The sequence below is a fragment of the Cucumis melo genome, chromosome 6 (assembly GCF_025177605.1).
Source record: "Cucumis melo cultivar AY chromosome 6, USDA_Cmelo_AY_1.0, whole genome shotgun sequence".
In the NCBI taxonomy this organism is placed as follows: domain Eukaryota; kingdom Viridiplantae; phylum Streptophyta; class Magnoliopsida; order Cucurbitales; family Cucurbitaceae; genus Cucumis; species Cucumis melo.
In genome coordinates, this window is record NC_066862.1 from 112,514 (window position 1) to 126,760 (window position 14,247).

Sequence of the window (14,247 nt, forward strand, 5' to 3'; positions counted from 1 at the left end):
TCTCTCGTGAGGTGATTCAACTTTCTAAACTGGGAGGAAAGACCTCATGCTTGAGGAGTCCAATTTTTGCTACCGCTTTAGTGGAAGTGGACAAAGTAATCCGGCCGAAGTAGCTAGCTCTCTCATTCGATCTTGAATAGAAAGGCTGAATGTCCCATCTGGTACGAAAGCAGATTTAGGAGGAGTCTGCCCCAAGGTGAATCTCCGCCAATCATAGGGGAATAAGTTCAGGCATCAGCTATATCTCTCGCCTAAAGCGCCTTCAAAACATCCCATCTCGGGAACCTAAATCCACTCTTGGAGGCAACCGCTAAGCTGTCTTGGACAGCCTGGTGGTCTCGTTCGTAGACTGAGCGGGCACGCACCTCGTATTCTTTTTATTCATTTCATTCATTGCCTGAGATGAGGGTTCGGCGCCTCGTCCTCCTTCCCCTACCGATGATAGGGGGTTAGTGGGCGATCCCTTTCTTCCTTCTTCTAACTTTGAGTACGGATTTCACCGATTAGAGAAAGAGGCCTTTATTTAGGCGATCGTGATATTCAAGACTAAAAGGAAGAGAAAGAACCTCTTCAAGGTCCCCTGCGAGAGACTGAATCCACAGATTAGGATTCCGAAAGGGTGCCCCTTCGTTCGGTTCGGTAAAAGCTGATAATCCGCGAGGAGAAAGTGAATATGGATAAACAAGGACTGAGGACCCGTAGTTAGGAGCAAAGAATTTGCGAAGGACTCTCAAAACGGAGGAGTATAGAGGTCAAAACCTGGTCTGTGTCTAACCCGAAGCGCCCTTCTCTGTCTTGACTAGAGAATGAACCCCTCGACTCCGAAGCCAAGTCCTCCCGTCTTATTCCTTTTAGTAGGTTCCCAGTCTGATTTTCTTCGCTTCGTCATATTTCATTGAACCTTGCCTCCGCTTCCTTGCCTCCCTCCAGTTCTGATGAGCATCTTTATCCCCTTTATACAAGAAAGAAGGTCAAAAACCTCTCTCTTCCGTCGCCGTACGATTGATGGAAAATAAGCGGATGAGGCCTTTCCCATCTCGGCTACTATCCACTTCCTGGTTTGGTCTGCGGCAGAAGAGGTATATCTGAAGATTGACCTCGTACGCGGTGCGATTTCGTTCTCATTGCCGACACTATGGTTAAGCACGCCTACTCTCGTATTAGAGAAGAGTTGGGCGTAAAGATCTCTGTCGGAAAATCTGGAAACTCCCCGGAGCAGTTCGCAAAGCCTTTTCGCTTTCATCATATCTTTGTTGACCTTTCGCCAATCTCTCTTCAGATGATCCTGGAAGCCCGGATGCTTTGATTACCACCGCGTAGTGGGTGTGAAGCATCCAATCCGTCTATCAAGAAGGTTGCGGACCGCGGGCCTAGGCTCCCACGGGGCGGTAGCTTCCCGGGTGAGAGGCAGGTTCGTGCGCATGATAGTGATCTTGGCCTTTGCATCGTGGGGTCAGGCTCGCCCTATCCATAGCATTTGCTTTTATGAGACCTCCTTCTTCTTGCTCAGATGGCGTCTGATTTCAGACCCCTCCAAAGTCAGTATATCCGGACGAAGGAAGATGGGACTGAATCGAGTATAGTTCAAAGGATGGATGAAAGACTATCTTCACTATCTCAAATGGCGCGCTATGATTAGATACCAGTCTGACTCTGGATTCAATCCTGAATCTTCCTGAGTACATTCACTTTTCTTTACTCGACGAGCTTCCTTTATTCAAAATCCAACTCTTGAGAATGCCTCCTATTCTTTGAGTGGAATTTCATGAGTCCTTCGGACCTCTCCAACTGAGTTTACGGGAGAGCATATTCCGATCATCTAAAATTCACGATATGAATATCGAATTCGAATCTTTCTCTTTGTGCTCCATTAGGAAAGAGAGAAGATAGCAACTCAATTCAAAGAATGAAAATGAAATATATGAAAAGAGGAGTTCTGAATCTCCGAAGATGATTACTTCCAATTTAGTCCTTTTAGTTCCAGTTCCCTCTAAGAAATTCGTTCTTTTAGTCATGATGCCTTGAGTCCCACTCCGCGGTCAAGGGAGAATGCCACTGGGTATGGGTGAAACCCACTTTCGGAATATGACACATTTACATACTCCATTTCTTAACCCACAACCCCACTACTACTATTGGATTTCTTTCTTGAGTTCCTACGTGAGGGCTGTCCCCTCACTCGCACCAAAGAAAGGAGCAGAGCTAGCATACCAATTAGCTGCTTGCTTTCTTCTATATTATATAGAAAAGGAGGACCTTTCATTCTCATCCTTTCATTCTCTCTTTTCTTTCGGTTTGAATTCAAGGGTGATAAAAGAAGGCTGTCATATGTTTAAGACATTGGTTTAGGAGAAAGAAAAGTAGTCGTCCGCCTATGCCACACCCAACCCCTATTTATTTGATGGAAAAACCTTACTGAACTTCATTTCTCCAAAGGCACATTCCTCCCCTCCTTCTAAAAGGGATTGAATCACAAGATCCGCGAAGGCAGGAGATCAAGAAAGCAGCTGGCGTAGGCGGGCGAGAGAGAGAAAGAGCTGCTCCTGCTGGGACAAGAAAGGCTACTGAAGATAATGGTACTTCTCCGTCCGGTCGAGTGTCTGCCGAAAGACAGGTTTTTCCGATCCGCTATCATGAATTTGACCTCGAACTTAGCGACCCTTGCTTGTTAATACGGGGTTTGACTGAATGCCTTTTTCCCTGGATGCCGGTTTTTACCTGCGGAAAGAAAGAGATTTGGACTTTGATTTTCCTTATCCTTTATTAATTAGCATAAAGAGCTATTTTCCTACTGTACTGAAATTTCTGTAAAGAAAGGAAGAAAAGGATTCGCATTCGTACAAATACTCAACTTCTGCCGGCTCTCGAACGAGGTTCTCTTCCTATTCTGAGACTGATTAAGTGACTGAATTACCTTTTCTCAGAAAGAGCTTCGCGGACTCTGACTCAACTGCTACAGGAAGGAATATTGGGAAGGTCCCCTCGCCACCATGCTTTGATACACACTCTTTATCCCATTACCGCCAGTAAGTTCAGTCAAGCAAGGCTCGAGTCTCTTGAATAACCGATCCTCTTGATCTTACACACCTCTCCCTCCTGATCTAACCTATTCTGTTGGAACTCATTCCTATTCTCTAACCTCTGACTCTTCCCTCCCACTTAGAGTACTGAATTTGAGTAAAGGTGAAGTGGAGAAGTGGTATAAAAATCTTCTTTGAACCTTGGCTTTCTCTCTATTTGAGTATAAGAAGGTTCAGTGGTCTCATCTGAAAGTCGAGACTGAGGAAGATCTCAGTCTCTCTATTCTATGTAAAGAATGAAGAAACCTCCTTCTCAACTCTCTAAAGCAAAGCAGCAGCTTAGCTCAGAACCCGAGCAACCTCTTTTCTTCTTCCTCTTCCTCGGAGGATGATGCGCCCGACTGAAGATGAGGACAAAGAACAGGGTTTCCATTTCCCACTCCTAGGTCAAATCTGACACATTTTTCTTTGATTCATGCCCAGTCAAATAAAGGTCAAAAAAGAGTAGAGAGTGGACAAGATGTCAAAGAAAAGTATATCAATCTCCTTTTCAGCCGAGGCCTTGGTCAAGAGAAGAGATCAGGCTCCCTACCCAGCCCCCGGCTTCTTATTGCAGACCTTAGGAGCAAAGAATTTGCGAGGCGAAGGACTCTCTTAAATCCACTTAAACGAACTCAAGCTAGAGCTTAAACTGAAAGAACGAGACCGCCAAAAAGAGAAACCTCGGACGAGTCCGGTCCGTGCTAGTTTCATTCTTTTCTGCCTCCGCTGAAAGAGGTATGGCTTCTGCCCTTCTTCTCTTTCGACGAAAGAAAGTCTTGTTTTCCCAGGTCTCATTGATTAAGAGAACTGAAGCTCGTGGCCAGACGTCAAATCCCGACTTTGAATCTCATGAGTTAGGGAAAATTCAGAATGAACTAGGTTTTGCCCATAGGCGGAATGGAAGAAAGAACCGTCTCAGTCTAGCGCCTCTCCCTGAGAAAGAAAGAAGAAGATATTTACAAGATATAATAAGATATTCGTCTTCTTCTCTGATCTTTCATACTCTTTCTCTTCTGATCTTCTTGAAAGGGAGTGGGAGAATGAAGATCTCATTCAACTCTCAGTCTTCTGCTTTCTGACTCTTACCAGGTTGCTTGGGTTCCTTACTCAAGGAGTTCTTGCTTGAGCTTTCCGCCAACATCTAATGAAAGAGATGAAACTGACCCTACCCCCTCACCCCATTTTGAGTACTAACTGCCGAAGGGAAGTGCCCTAGGTTCCGAGACTGACTCTTTCTTTCTTCCTTCTGCCGAAAGAGGCATGGATTCTTCCCTTTTCAAGAGACTTTTGATGATCATTCCCCCTTCAGTTCTCACCGCTACGTGAGACCCTACTGTTAGGGGAAAATGCCCAAAAGAAAGAAAGTCAAATGCCTGATTTTTCACTCTATTATCGTTCAATAGAAAGATTCGAAAAAGTCACAAAAAAAAGGTCAAAAAAGCTTGGTCCTTCGGACGGGAAAAGTCAATAAAAGAAAAGAAGCTCATTAACGAGAATGAAAGAAGAATTATTCTTGAATAACCTGGAGTGAAATCCCATAAAATGCAAGGGCTCGACTGATAAGGAGAGCAAACCACTTTGTAGCAAGAAAGAATGAAAAATCTTTCATTTGTTCTCTATTTTCGTTCAATATCAAGATTCGAAAAAGTCCTATAAAAAAGGTCAAAAAAGCTTGGTCCTTCGGACGGGAAAAGGCAATGAAAGAATCAAGCCTAGGACAGGTAAAAGAAATTCACACTTCTAGTTTGACTTTCTGGTCCGGGCAACAAAACAAAGGCAGGGATCTCGCGGAGTATTATTCCAGGTCCAGGCGCAAAGAATATTGCGAAAACGTAGGTTCAAAGAATATTGACTAGACTTAAGAGGAGTCCGTAAGGACTAAGAAATCTAGGAATGAACTCCGCGAAGGACTAGTCTGAAATCTAGCGGATTAATCTTCAATCTAGCAGATTAAGTGAATTCTTCTTTCATTCTCGTTAATGAGTGAATTCTTCTTTTCTTGACTTTTCACAGGCTCAATGCAATTTGAGCTTTAACCGCTACGCGTAGCTGGAGCTACTCCGAAAGAAAGGATAAATATCAAGTTTCCGCTCCTCGCAATATTCTTTGCACCTCAGTCCTATCCATTAGACTGCACCTCGCAATATTCTTTGCGCCTGCGCCTGGACCAAAGGTTAATATGGATAGTCCTACGGATAAATCCTCCGGACGGATAAATAAATAGAAGGTAGTGCTAATTAAACTACCGCGGACCTCCTCCGAAAGAAAGGTTAATATGGATAGTCCTACGGACGGATAAATACAGGTTCAAAGAAGATTTCCGCTACGCTGGAGCTACTCCGAAAGAAAGGCTCCAGTCCGGAGGCGGAATGAAATATGCGAAGGCGCAAAGAATATTGCGAGGCGAAGCCACCGCTTCCAAATTCCAAACAAAGGCTCAAAGTATTATCGAAGATTTCCTCATTGATAAGGTGCAAAGACAAAGTTCTATTAATGGAGCCACCGCGGAGCTAGGCTAGGCTGAAAATCCCCACTCCGCGGGCGAAGGCACCGCTACGCTAGGCTGGAAAAGAGAAAAGAAAGAAAGGTAGGTGTCCTGTCCGCTCCGCTGGAAAAGGTGAAATTCACAAGTCCGCTTGATTTTCGAGCACAAAGTAGACCCCAAAGAAAGGCGCATATTGCGGCTTCGTTCAAAGATGAAAAGGATAAATATCAAGTTTCCGCGTAGGAGAAAGAAATCTCAAGTGCTTTAAGGCTGTCCGCTACGCTTCCGAGAAATACAGTAGTTCAATACAGGAGGCTCAAAGAATTTGAGAAAGAATATTGCGGCTTTAACCGCTACGCTTCCGCGTAGGAGAAAGAAAGGAAAAAAGAAAGATGCACATAAAGAATTCCCATTTTGAGCTTCTTTCATTCTCGTTAATGAATTGATCATGAAAAGCCTTAATACGATCGTAGGCTTTCGCAATATTCTTTGCGCCTAGGCTTGATCTTTCTTCCATTTTCCATTATACTTCGTCAACCGACCTTACTGAAGAAAGCGATGAACCGCCTGTAAGCCGTCTGGGGTAGTTTCACCCTATCTTTTCTCAGAAGTGAGAAAGAGTTGGAGAGAGGGGCCTATTTCCATTTCATCAGACTAATCCATGAAGAGGTAGGGGAATGAGTCTCACTCTCTTTCCGAAGGAGCTCGAGCTAAACTAAGGGGAGAGGTGCTACTAAGCCGGATCGGTATGCATATGCTCCATGGGATCGACCCTGTCTTTCTTCTGTCTTTCTTTTTGGATCGGTATGCTCTTGAATGAGCTACTAAAATCAAGCTTCTACTTGTCGCAATATTCTTTGCGCCTTCTGAATTCGATCATTCTTTGAGCCTTTCTTTCTTCAAACTGAAAATCAAAGGCGGTGATTTTCCTCTATTTTCATGAGATGTCCCCGAAGACAAGGGGAAGAAGTACGCCCACTCCGCCGTCGACAGACAAGATCGGGAATGAGTCGTGCTTGAAATTCTCTTCTTCTAAAGGCTAAGGCGTACAGAGGAGCGCAGGCTCGACTTAATAAATAGGAGCGGAGCCTACGCGTAGCGAAGAGCCTATAACTACTTTGACTTTCTCCTTTATTTATCCTCCGCGTAGCTACTGAATCTGCTTTCCTTGAAACTGAATCTGCCCGGAGCCGGAGGGAGCGTAGCGACTCAGACCGCGTAGCCTGAATCTGCTTTTTTCTTCTTGGAGCGAAAGCTACCCGCGACTCTATCTTTATTGAGAATCTGCTTGCTTGGATCTGCTTGGAGCGAGAGCTACCCGCGACTGAATCCATCATATCCGGAGAAATAGAAAGTCCTTCCTGATAATAGAAAAGGAAAAAGAAAAAGTAGTTTCAGGCTGTCCTTCGATCATTCTTTGAGCCTCCGCTCCGGAACAAGAAAGTGCTTTCAGGCTGTCCTGTCCGCGTAGCTGAAATACATTGGAAAGAAAGTGGTTGACGGCTGCCATCAATCACAAGAATGTACGTTCACAATCAAGAATGTACCTTTCCATCTTTCATGTCTTTTTTTGACCTTTTTCCTACTGGACACGTCCGCTATTGCCTTGAGTCCTTTTCCTCGCGTCGAGGTCGGGACTGATTACGTCCGGCTTTTCGCCGATATCGATCCGGCTGCCTTGTAGTGGCTTCGCCCGCGCAGTGCTTTCTTTCATACTGAAAGCGTAGCCTTGAAAGAAGGACTTTCTCCCTTATTAGGAGCGTAGCGACTGAATCCGCTTGGGACTCTATCTTTTTGAGATAGCTACTACCCCGGAGGGGACAGCCTGAAACTCTTGAAGCCGGTCAAAATCAAGCGGAAATCTCTCAAAATTGCATTGAGCCTTAGTTTTCTCTTTTTCAGCTACGCGTAGCCGATGAAATCTTCTTTGAACCTTTGCTTTCTTTTCCAGCTTTCCAGCTATGCGGACAGCCTGAAACTACTGTCTATTTATCCGTCCGAAGGACTATCCATTAGGGGGGGGGAGCGTAGCGGTTAAACCAAAGCACTTTCTCCTGTATTTATCCATCCGGAGGCGGAGCCTACGGTCTGCGGTAGTTGAATTTGAAACTACTTTCTTATCTGGCCTGAAACTACTTTCTATCCTACGGTCTGCGGTAGTTGAATTTGAAACTCTTGCTTTCAGCGTAGCGCGTAGCGGAAAATTCAACCTTCATTCAATCTTCTCTGGGTCCTCCGGACCTGTCTTATGGCGCCTTTCTTTTCCAGCTTTCCATCCAGCGGAGCGGACACCGGACACCTTAAGACCTTTCTTTTATCCAAACAAAGGTCCAGGTGATTTATCCGTAGGACTATCCATTAGAACTTTGCGCCTTTCTTTCTTTTCTCTTTTTCAGCCTGAAAGTCTTGAAGCGTAGCGCGTATCCGATTCAACTCCTCTATATATTCTTTGCGCCTTTCTTTTCCAGCTTTCCAGCGGAGCGGACACCGAAAGCATATTTCCACCAACGGAGCGGACACCGGAAGCGTAGCGGATCGGTGGCTTCGCCCTTAAGATTTTCAGCGGAGAAAGGAAAAGTATTATGGAGAAAAAAAGCTGTTAAATAAATAATATCCGCGCGTAGGTGCAAGAAAAGAAAGGCAGGGATCTTCTTTCAGATTTCCCTTTCATCTTTGCTCTAGCTCTTCCGGTTGCAGGAGAAGGAGTTTCATATCTAGATCTCTTTGCCAAGGCTTATAGCCTGTAAGGCTTAAAAGGAGAAATCCTTTCTCAAATTCTGATCGCCATTTCATTTCAGTCTGATTTTGGCTAAATAAGCAACTATATATATATAAAATCTAAAGAAAATACAAGCAAAAACCACTGAATTTACCTTCAATCTTGAACTTTTCATTGATTCAGTCGTCCTCCGGTTCGTTCTAATGGATAGTCCTCCGGACTGTGAAGGAGCCCTTCAAATTCAGAAATCCATATTAATATTAACCTAGGCCCAAAAGTCATGAAATTGGGGATTTGACCTATGAGTCAAGTGATTCAGAGTTGAGTAAGTCACTTCAAAACCGTGGGAAAGGGCGGAAAAGAGAGGTTTGGGTGCATTCTCATTCAGTATGGGTACTTGGGCCAAGATGCTGTGGTAAACCGATTTTCCTCTTTCGACTGAAAAAGATCTTGAGAGATATAAAAGAAGTTTTGCATCTATAACAGCCTCAGATTCCACAGATTATGATTCTGTGCCAACTAAGTACTATAGGAGATTCATTCACCTCACCGCCATAAAAGATAGGGGGGATGGAAGTGTCCGCGTCTAATCGGAAGAAAGGAGATCTGGGAATACAGGTTCAAGAGGATGAAATGCGAGACTTGAAGTTCATATTCCAGAAATCTGAGACTAATCTTTTTCATAGTCTTGTAAATCATCAAAACCTTCGTCTGCAATAAGAAGGCGGAGGCTGGGTGCCGAGTCCGCTGAAAGGTAACTAAAAGCCCCAGTTGGGGAGGAGGAAGAAGAATGATCCGGATCCGAGGAATAGGCCTGCCGATCTCATCAGTGAGTAAGAGGTTCGGCGAAGAGTCTACGAAGTCTCAGTTTCTAAGTCTGCTGAAGTCGATGTTGCCGAAGAGGAAGCTAGGTTCCAACAAGAGAGAGCAAATAGGGAAGCTCGGGAGAAGAGGCTAGTTGTCCGATCTGTGATATGACAGCTGATCCGAATCTTTTTGACTCCTCTTTCTCGGTCTCGCATTAAAGAGTGAAAAGGATAGCGATTGAGCGTATAAAAATCCAAAAAGTCAAGAAATCTTTTCACGTCTTTGAGTAGAAGCTAGGGAAGACTCACATCTACAGCGGAATTCGCCCGCCCGAGAAGCTAGTCGGCAGACTGAGAACGAAGCAAAAATAGATCGCCACTACGCGGGAGTGAGATAGGCCCAGAAGAGGAAGAAGAATGATCTCTTTTTTCTGAAAGGCTTTGAGAAGAAGGAGAATTGGTTAGAAGCCGCTCGACAAGAGAGGGGCCGGGCATGTGAGACTATTCTCTCCCGTCGTAAAGCTCTTTATTAGAGAGAGGAAAGAAGGTGCAAAGAATATTGCTCATTCCGATCTTTCTGAAGAGTCCGCTGTCTTGAAAAAGAGTCTTCCTTATCGCTTTCGGCAGAAGAAGGATGAAAGTAGGTTCAAAGAATATTTCACTCTCTCTCTTTCCCTTGAATAGGAATCTAGAGTCACTCCATGAGTCAGTCTCATCTAAATTGAATAAGAAATAGGAAGCATCTTTATGGATCGGAATCCGTCGTCCCAGTAGTTGCTGGAGAAGTTTCAGTAGCAGTTCTTGTTCCAAAGCGCTATTTCACATATGAGAAGTGCTTGACTCATAAGTCAGAGTGAAGAAGGCGGAATTCAATATGCGTGAATGAATGAATGCGCTTTCTTGATTCTTAGTAGGTTTAGAAGGTTAGACGCATGAACTCAAAGATAGGACCTAGTTGGGTCGGTACCCAGGGGCGAGACCATATAGCTTCTTATTTGTTAAGGATAGGTTTGAATATCGAAATTGTCAAGTTTCGGCAGAGGTTGTGATAGCTCGACGTTTCGGCAGAGGCTCAATGAAGATCCATAAATAAAGGGGTCTTGTGCGAGAGTGAGGGCTCGATTTTTCTTTGGAGAAGTTGAGGAAGCGAAAGCAGCTTGACCGAGTTGACGAGGCAGAGGGGAAGGAGTGGGATCGGCATGGAGTTGAGTTATATTGTAGAACGAGAGGCGGAGAGAGAAGAAAGGTAATCAGTCTGAAAAATCAGTCAATGAACAAAGGCATCATTATGAAGAAAATCTTGAGTTCTCTGAATTCGATCTTTCATTCGATCTTGATACTTCTCCTCGAGGATGAGGCATACTCCCAAGGTCATTCCAGGTAGAGGGAAGGCGGAGGCTCAGAAGGAGAAGGCTAATAAGGAATGAATCCCAAGAAGAAAGAGAATGAACTTGCTTTCACACTCACCACTCCAATCCTCAATCCCAATAACCAATAAAGAGAAGACAGAAAAGGATCAGAGATAAGAGCAGGCTTGAGGCCAGGCTTAGCCCTTCTGGATCCTCCTGTATTATTGCCTTTGCCTTTCTTTCACGCGATTCACTTCCTTTGAAATTCATTCCTTCATCAAGAAATAAATGAGAGAGGCTAGAAGCGAGACTGAAGAGGAGTGCAGGTTATGGAGGGCTCGAGCACCTGTTGAAGTTGCCCTTTCAGAGGACGGAATTATAGACTCAAGGTTAGAGGATAGGTTTCGAGTCGGACCTATTTCAGATGATAATGGGACAGCCACTCTCCCTCTTGGGATTCTATTCTATACGAGAATCTTGGGATTGGGAATCTTTCTTCTTCATTGTTCTAGCTTCACTCATTCACTAACCTATTTAGAAAGAGAGACCTCATAAGAACCATACTCTTTCTTCTTCTTCGGCGGAAACTGAGACTTCGTACTCAGGACGAAGGAGCAAATAAGAAAGAAAGAAATTTCTATCTCGAAAGGGTGAGAAAGACAGATTCCATTCGATCTCATTAACGAGAAAAGCAACCCCTTTTGACTTTACGAGAAAACTTCAAAGGCGAGATTCCGGGTCAAGGAGGGAGGAGTAAAGGGAGTTCATAGACGACCAGGAGATAATATGCTTTCCCCTAATTGCTAGCATAACTGAAATCAGAACATCGGGGGGAGGAAAGACCAAGGGTTGCTCCGCTTGCCTCCTCTTGCTTTTCTTGAACTAATTCTTGCGACCCACGTAGCGGAAGGAGAGGTGAGAAGGTAACTGAAAGACTCATTCTCATATCTTTATGAACACAAAGAAATCCCAAGAAATGAGAATTCTGGCTTGGAAGAGACAAAGAAAGAAATTCACATCCATAAATCAAGCCTAGGTTCTTGCTCGAGCAGAAAGAATCAATCAGAGGCTCCGTAGGGAAGAACTCGACTCCCAGTTCGAAGAAAGTCGACTGATTATGAATTTTTGTAATCAACGACCTTCAAATCCTTAGCGAAAATGAACAAAAAGCTAGGTTTTGGGCCTATAAAGTAGCAACTTTTCAAGTCAAATGCCTGATTTTGAACTCTATTTTCGTTATATAGAAAGATGAGAAAAAGGAAGAAAATGCAAGAAAAAAGACGGGAAAACGCAATGAAAGAAGAAAGCCTATCAAAGAAATGAACAGACTTTGATGAGAGTTCTAGTTTCTGGTCCGGATAAAGAGAGGAGAAAAGAAAGTCTTTAGTTTCAGGCTGTCCGCTACGCTTTCGCTCCTCTCCTTTCAGTCGAGCCGCTTTCGCTCCTTATTCAAGTTTCCAGGCAAGAAAAGAGAAGGCAGGGATCTTGTAGGACGACTATGAATCAGATTTTCGAGGACTATTCAAAGCTTCGGGAGGACTGATTTTTGTTTATCCGTCCTCTTGAGTCAGAAACATTGACACCTGAGGACTATTCGCTATTCTAAAAACCGAAGGACTTTGAAAATATGATTCATAGTCCGGAGGACCCGTCGGAGTCTGAAATCTACCATATTAATTCATGAGTGGAGTATGAAAGATCAGAGTGAATAGGAGAGAGAGAAGAGAAAGAAAGGGCTTGTCCCCCACGGAGCAGGGGAAGTAACTGCAAGCTTTCTTTCCACCTTTGCCGAATAGGGGTGGTTGCGGGCATTGAAAGAATGGGTTGGCGCCCTAGCTTCTTGAGGCAGTGCCAGTCGCAGTTCTCGTTCAAGAAGTTCTTCTTTCAACTCATCCGCCTTTGGAGGTTAGCTATAGCTAGGCCCATAATGAACTTAGACTAGAAGCAAGCTCGACCTCTGTAATAGTACAAAAGCAGAAGAAAGAAATTTCAAAGGGTCCTCAATGAAGAAGTCGCATGAAATTACGTCGGACGATGAACTTTTCCCCCCTAGTAGGATAGTCGGACTTCTGAATTCCACTTATCCTTGGACTCCGTCCTCAGCTAATTTATGGATTTCTGCTTCCTTCCTTTTTGTAGATCTTAAGTCGCTTCGCTTCTTCGCTCATTCTTTCTCAAATTTCTCAACTCAATGAACAAGGGCTTGATCTTATCGTGATTAAAACGGACTGGTAGATTTCAGACTCCTCCTTACGCTCTCTCCTTTCAGTCGAGACCTCTGGACTATTCAACCTATTACTTTGAAAACACAAGATAAAGATCAGTTTTGATAAAGCTCTGCTCTGAAACTTCTTTCTTCTCTTCTTTGTCTTGGGAAAGCCTAGCCGGAGAAGGAGCTCTTTCTTTATTCCTTTTCCGCCTTTTATTTGATTTTAGTAGGTCAACTTGCACTCCTTTACATAAGCTACGCCCTTCTTCATTGACTCCTTCTTAGTCGAGCTGCTTCGCACCTTGAAGGTGAATATGGGGAATGAAGCTAGTCCGCAAAGTCTTTGACTTTATTCATTGCCTAGAACTGATTTTTTCACATTCTTTGAGGCGAGATCGAAAAAGTAGTTCAAATCGTACCCAAGTCAGATTACGGGGAATTCAGTCTGATTAATTCATCAATCACGCTATTTGCGACTTCTCGCACAAGAAAAGCAACTGCTGCCACGGATGACTCATACTCAGGTCGAGCACAAGTAGTTGGAAGAGTTGAAAGTTGGGTAGTGCTATAGAGCGTCAGGCTTCTCTCAAGTCTTTTGCCCACGGGGAAAAGGGCGCGCTTAACCCGCTCTTTGATCCTGACCTCCAGCATTTCTTTGCCTCCGCTTACTGACTCAAATACGAAAGGAAGACCCAATTTATGCTTACTCAACTCTTACGGAATTCAGAGGCTTTACCGGTCTCGCGGGGGAATAGGGCTAGGCCATACCCTCTGAAATAGGATATTCAAGCTCTCTATCTCGTACTGCAAGAAAAGGGATGTACCCTTCGACAAAGAAAAAGATGGATGCCAAGTAACTGAAACTGCACATTCCAACCTTCCTTCGAGGCTGAGTTTCTAGTGGCTAAGCGCTTATCGCTGCTTTCGCTCTCTGAAATTAGTCGGGTCAAGCTGCTTTTCGCTCCTCTCCTTAGCTTAATGCGAGCCCCTTTCGCTCCTCTGGAACTCGTGTCCTTATCAATGAGACGGAGGACAGGTCGGACTCATTCATGGAACTCAAAACTTATGGTCCGACTATCCACTGAAAGGAGCTGAGGCAGCAGAGTTGGATAGGGACAGAGGTTAGATAGAAAGCCGCTGTTCTCGAAGAGGAAATTATTGATATGAAATCGGCTAGCTCTTTTCCTTACTCATTTTTGATGATATTCCGATCAAGGAAAGCAAAAGCTTCGAATAGAATCATAAGATAGAAAGAAATGTCTTTACTGGAAGGAAGAAGATCTCAAACCCTAGCTGCCGAGCGACTCTACAACTAAGCAGCAAGGCGCAAAGAATTTGTGAAGAATTTGAAAAGCTTTTTTTGAAGCTACTTTTTCTCTTGTTGTCTAGCAGAGGGTCCGAACTGCTAAGCACCTAGCATGAATAATAAATAAGGAAGACGGAGCGGTGGCTACCCCGAGGTACTATTTATGAGGTAGTAGATTATTAGTAGTAGTATCTCATTGAAGAACCACTACTATGTTCTTTCGTGTCGAAAGTATGGATTTAGAGCGGCACCTTTTATCATGAAAGAGCTGAAACGGAAACTTCTGCAGCAAGAACTGAAGCTACTGAATT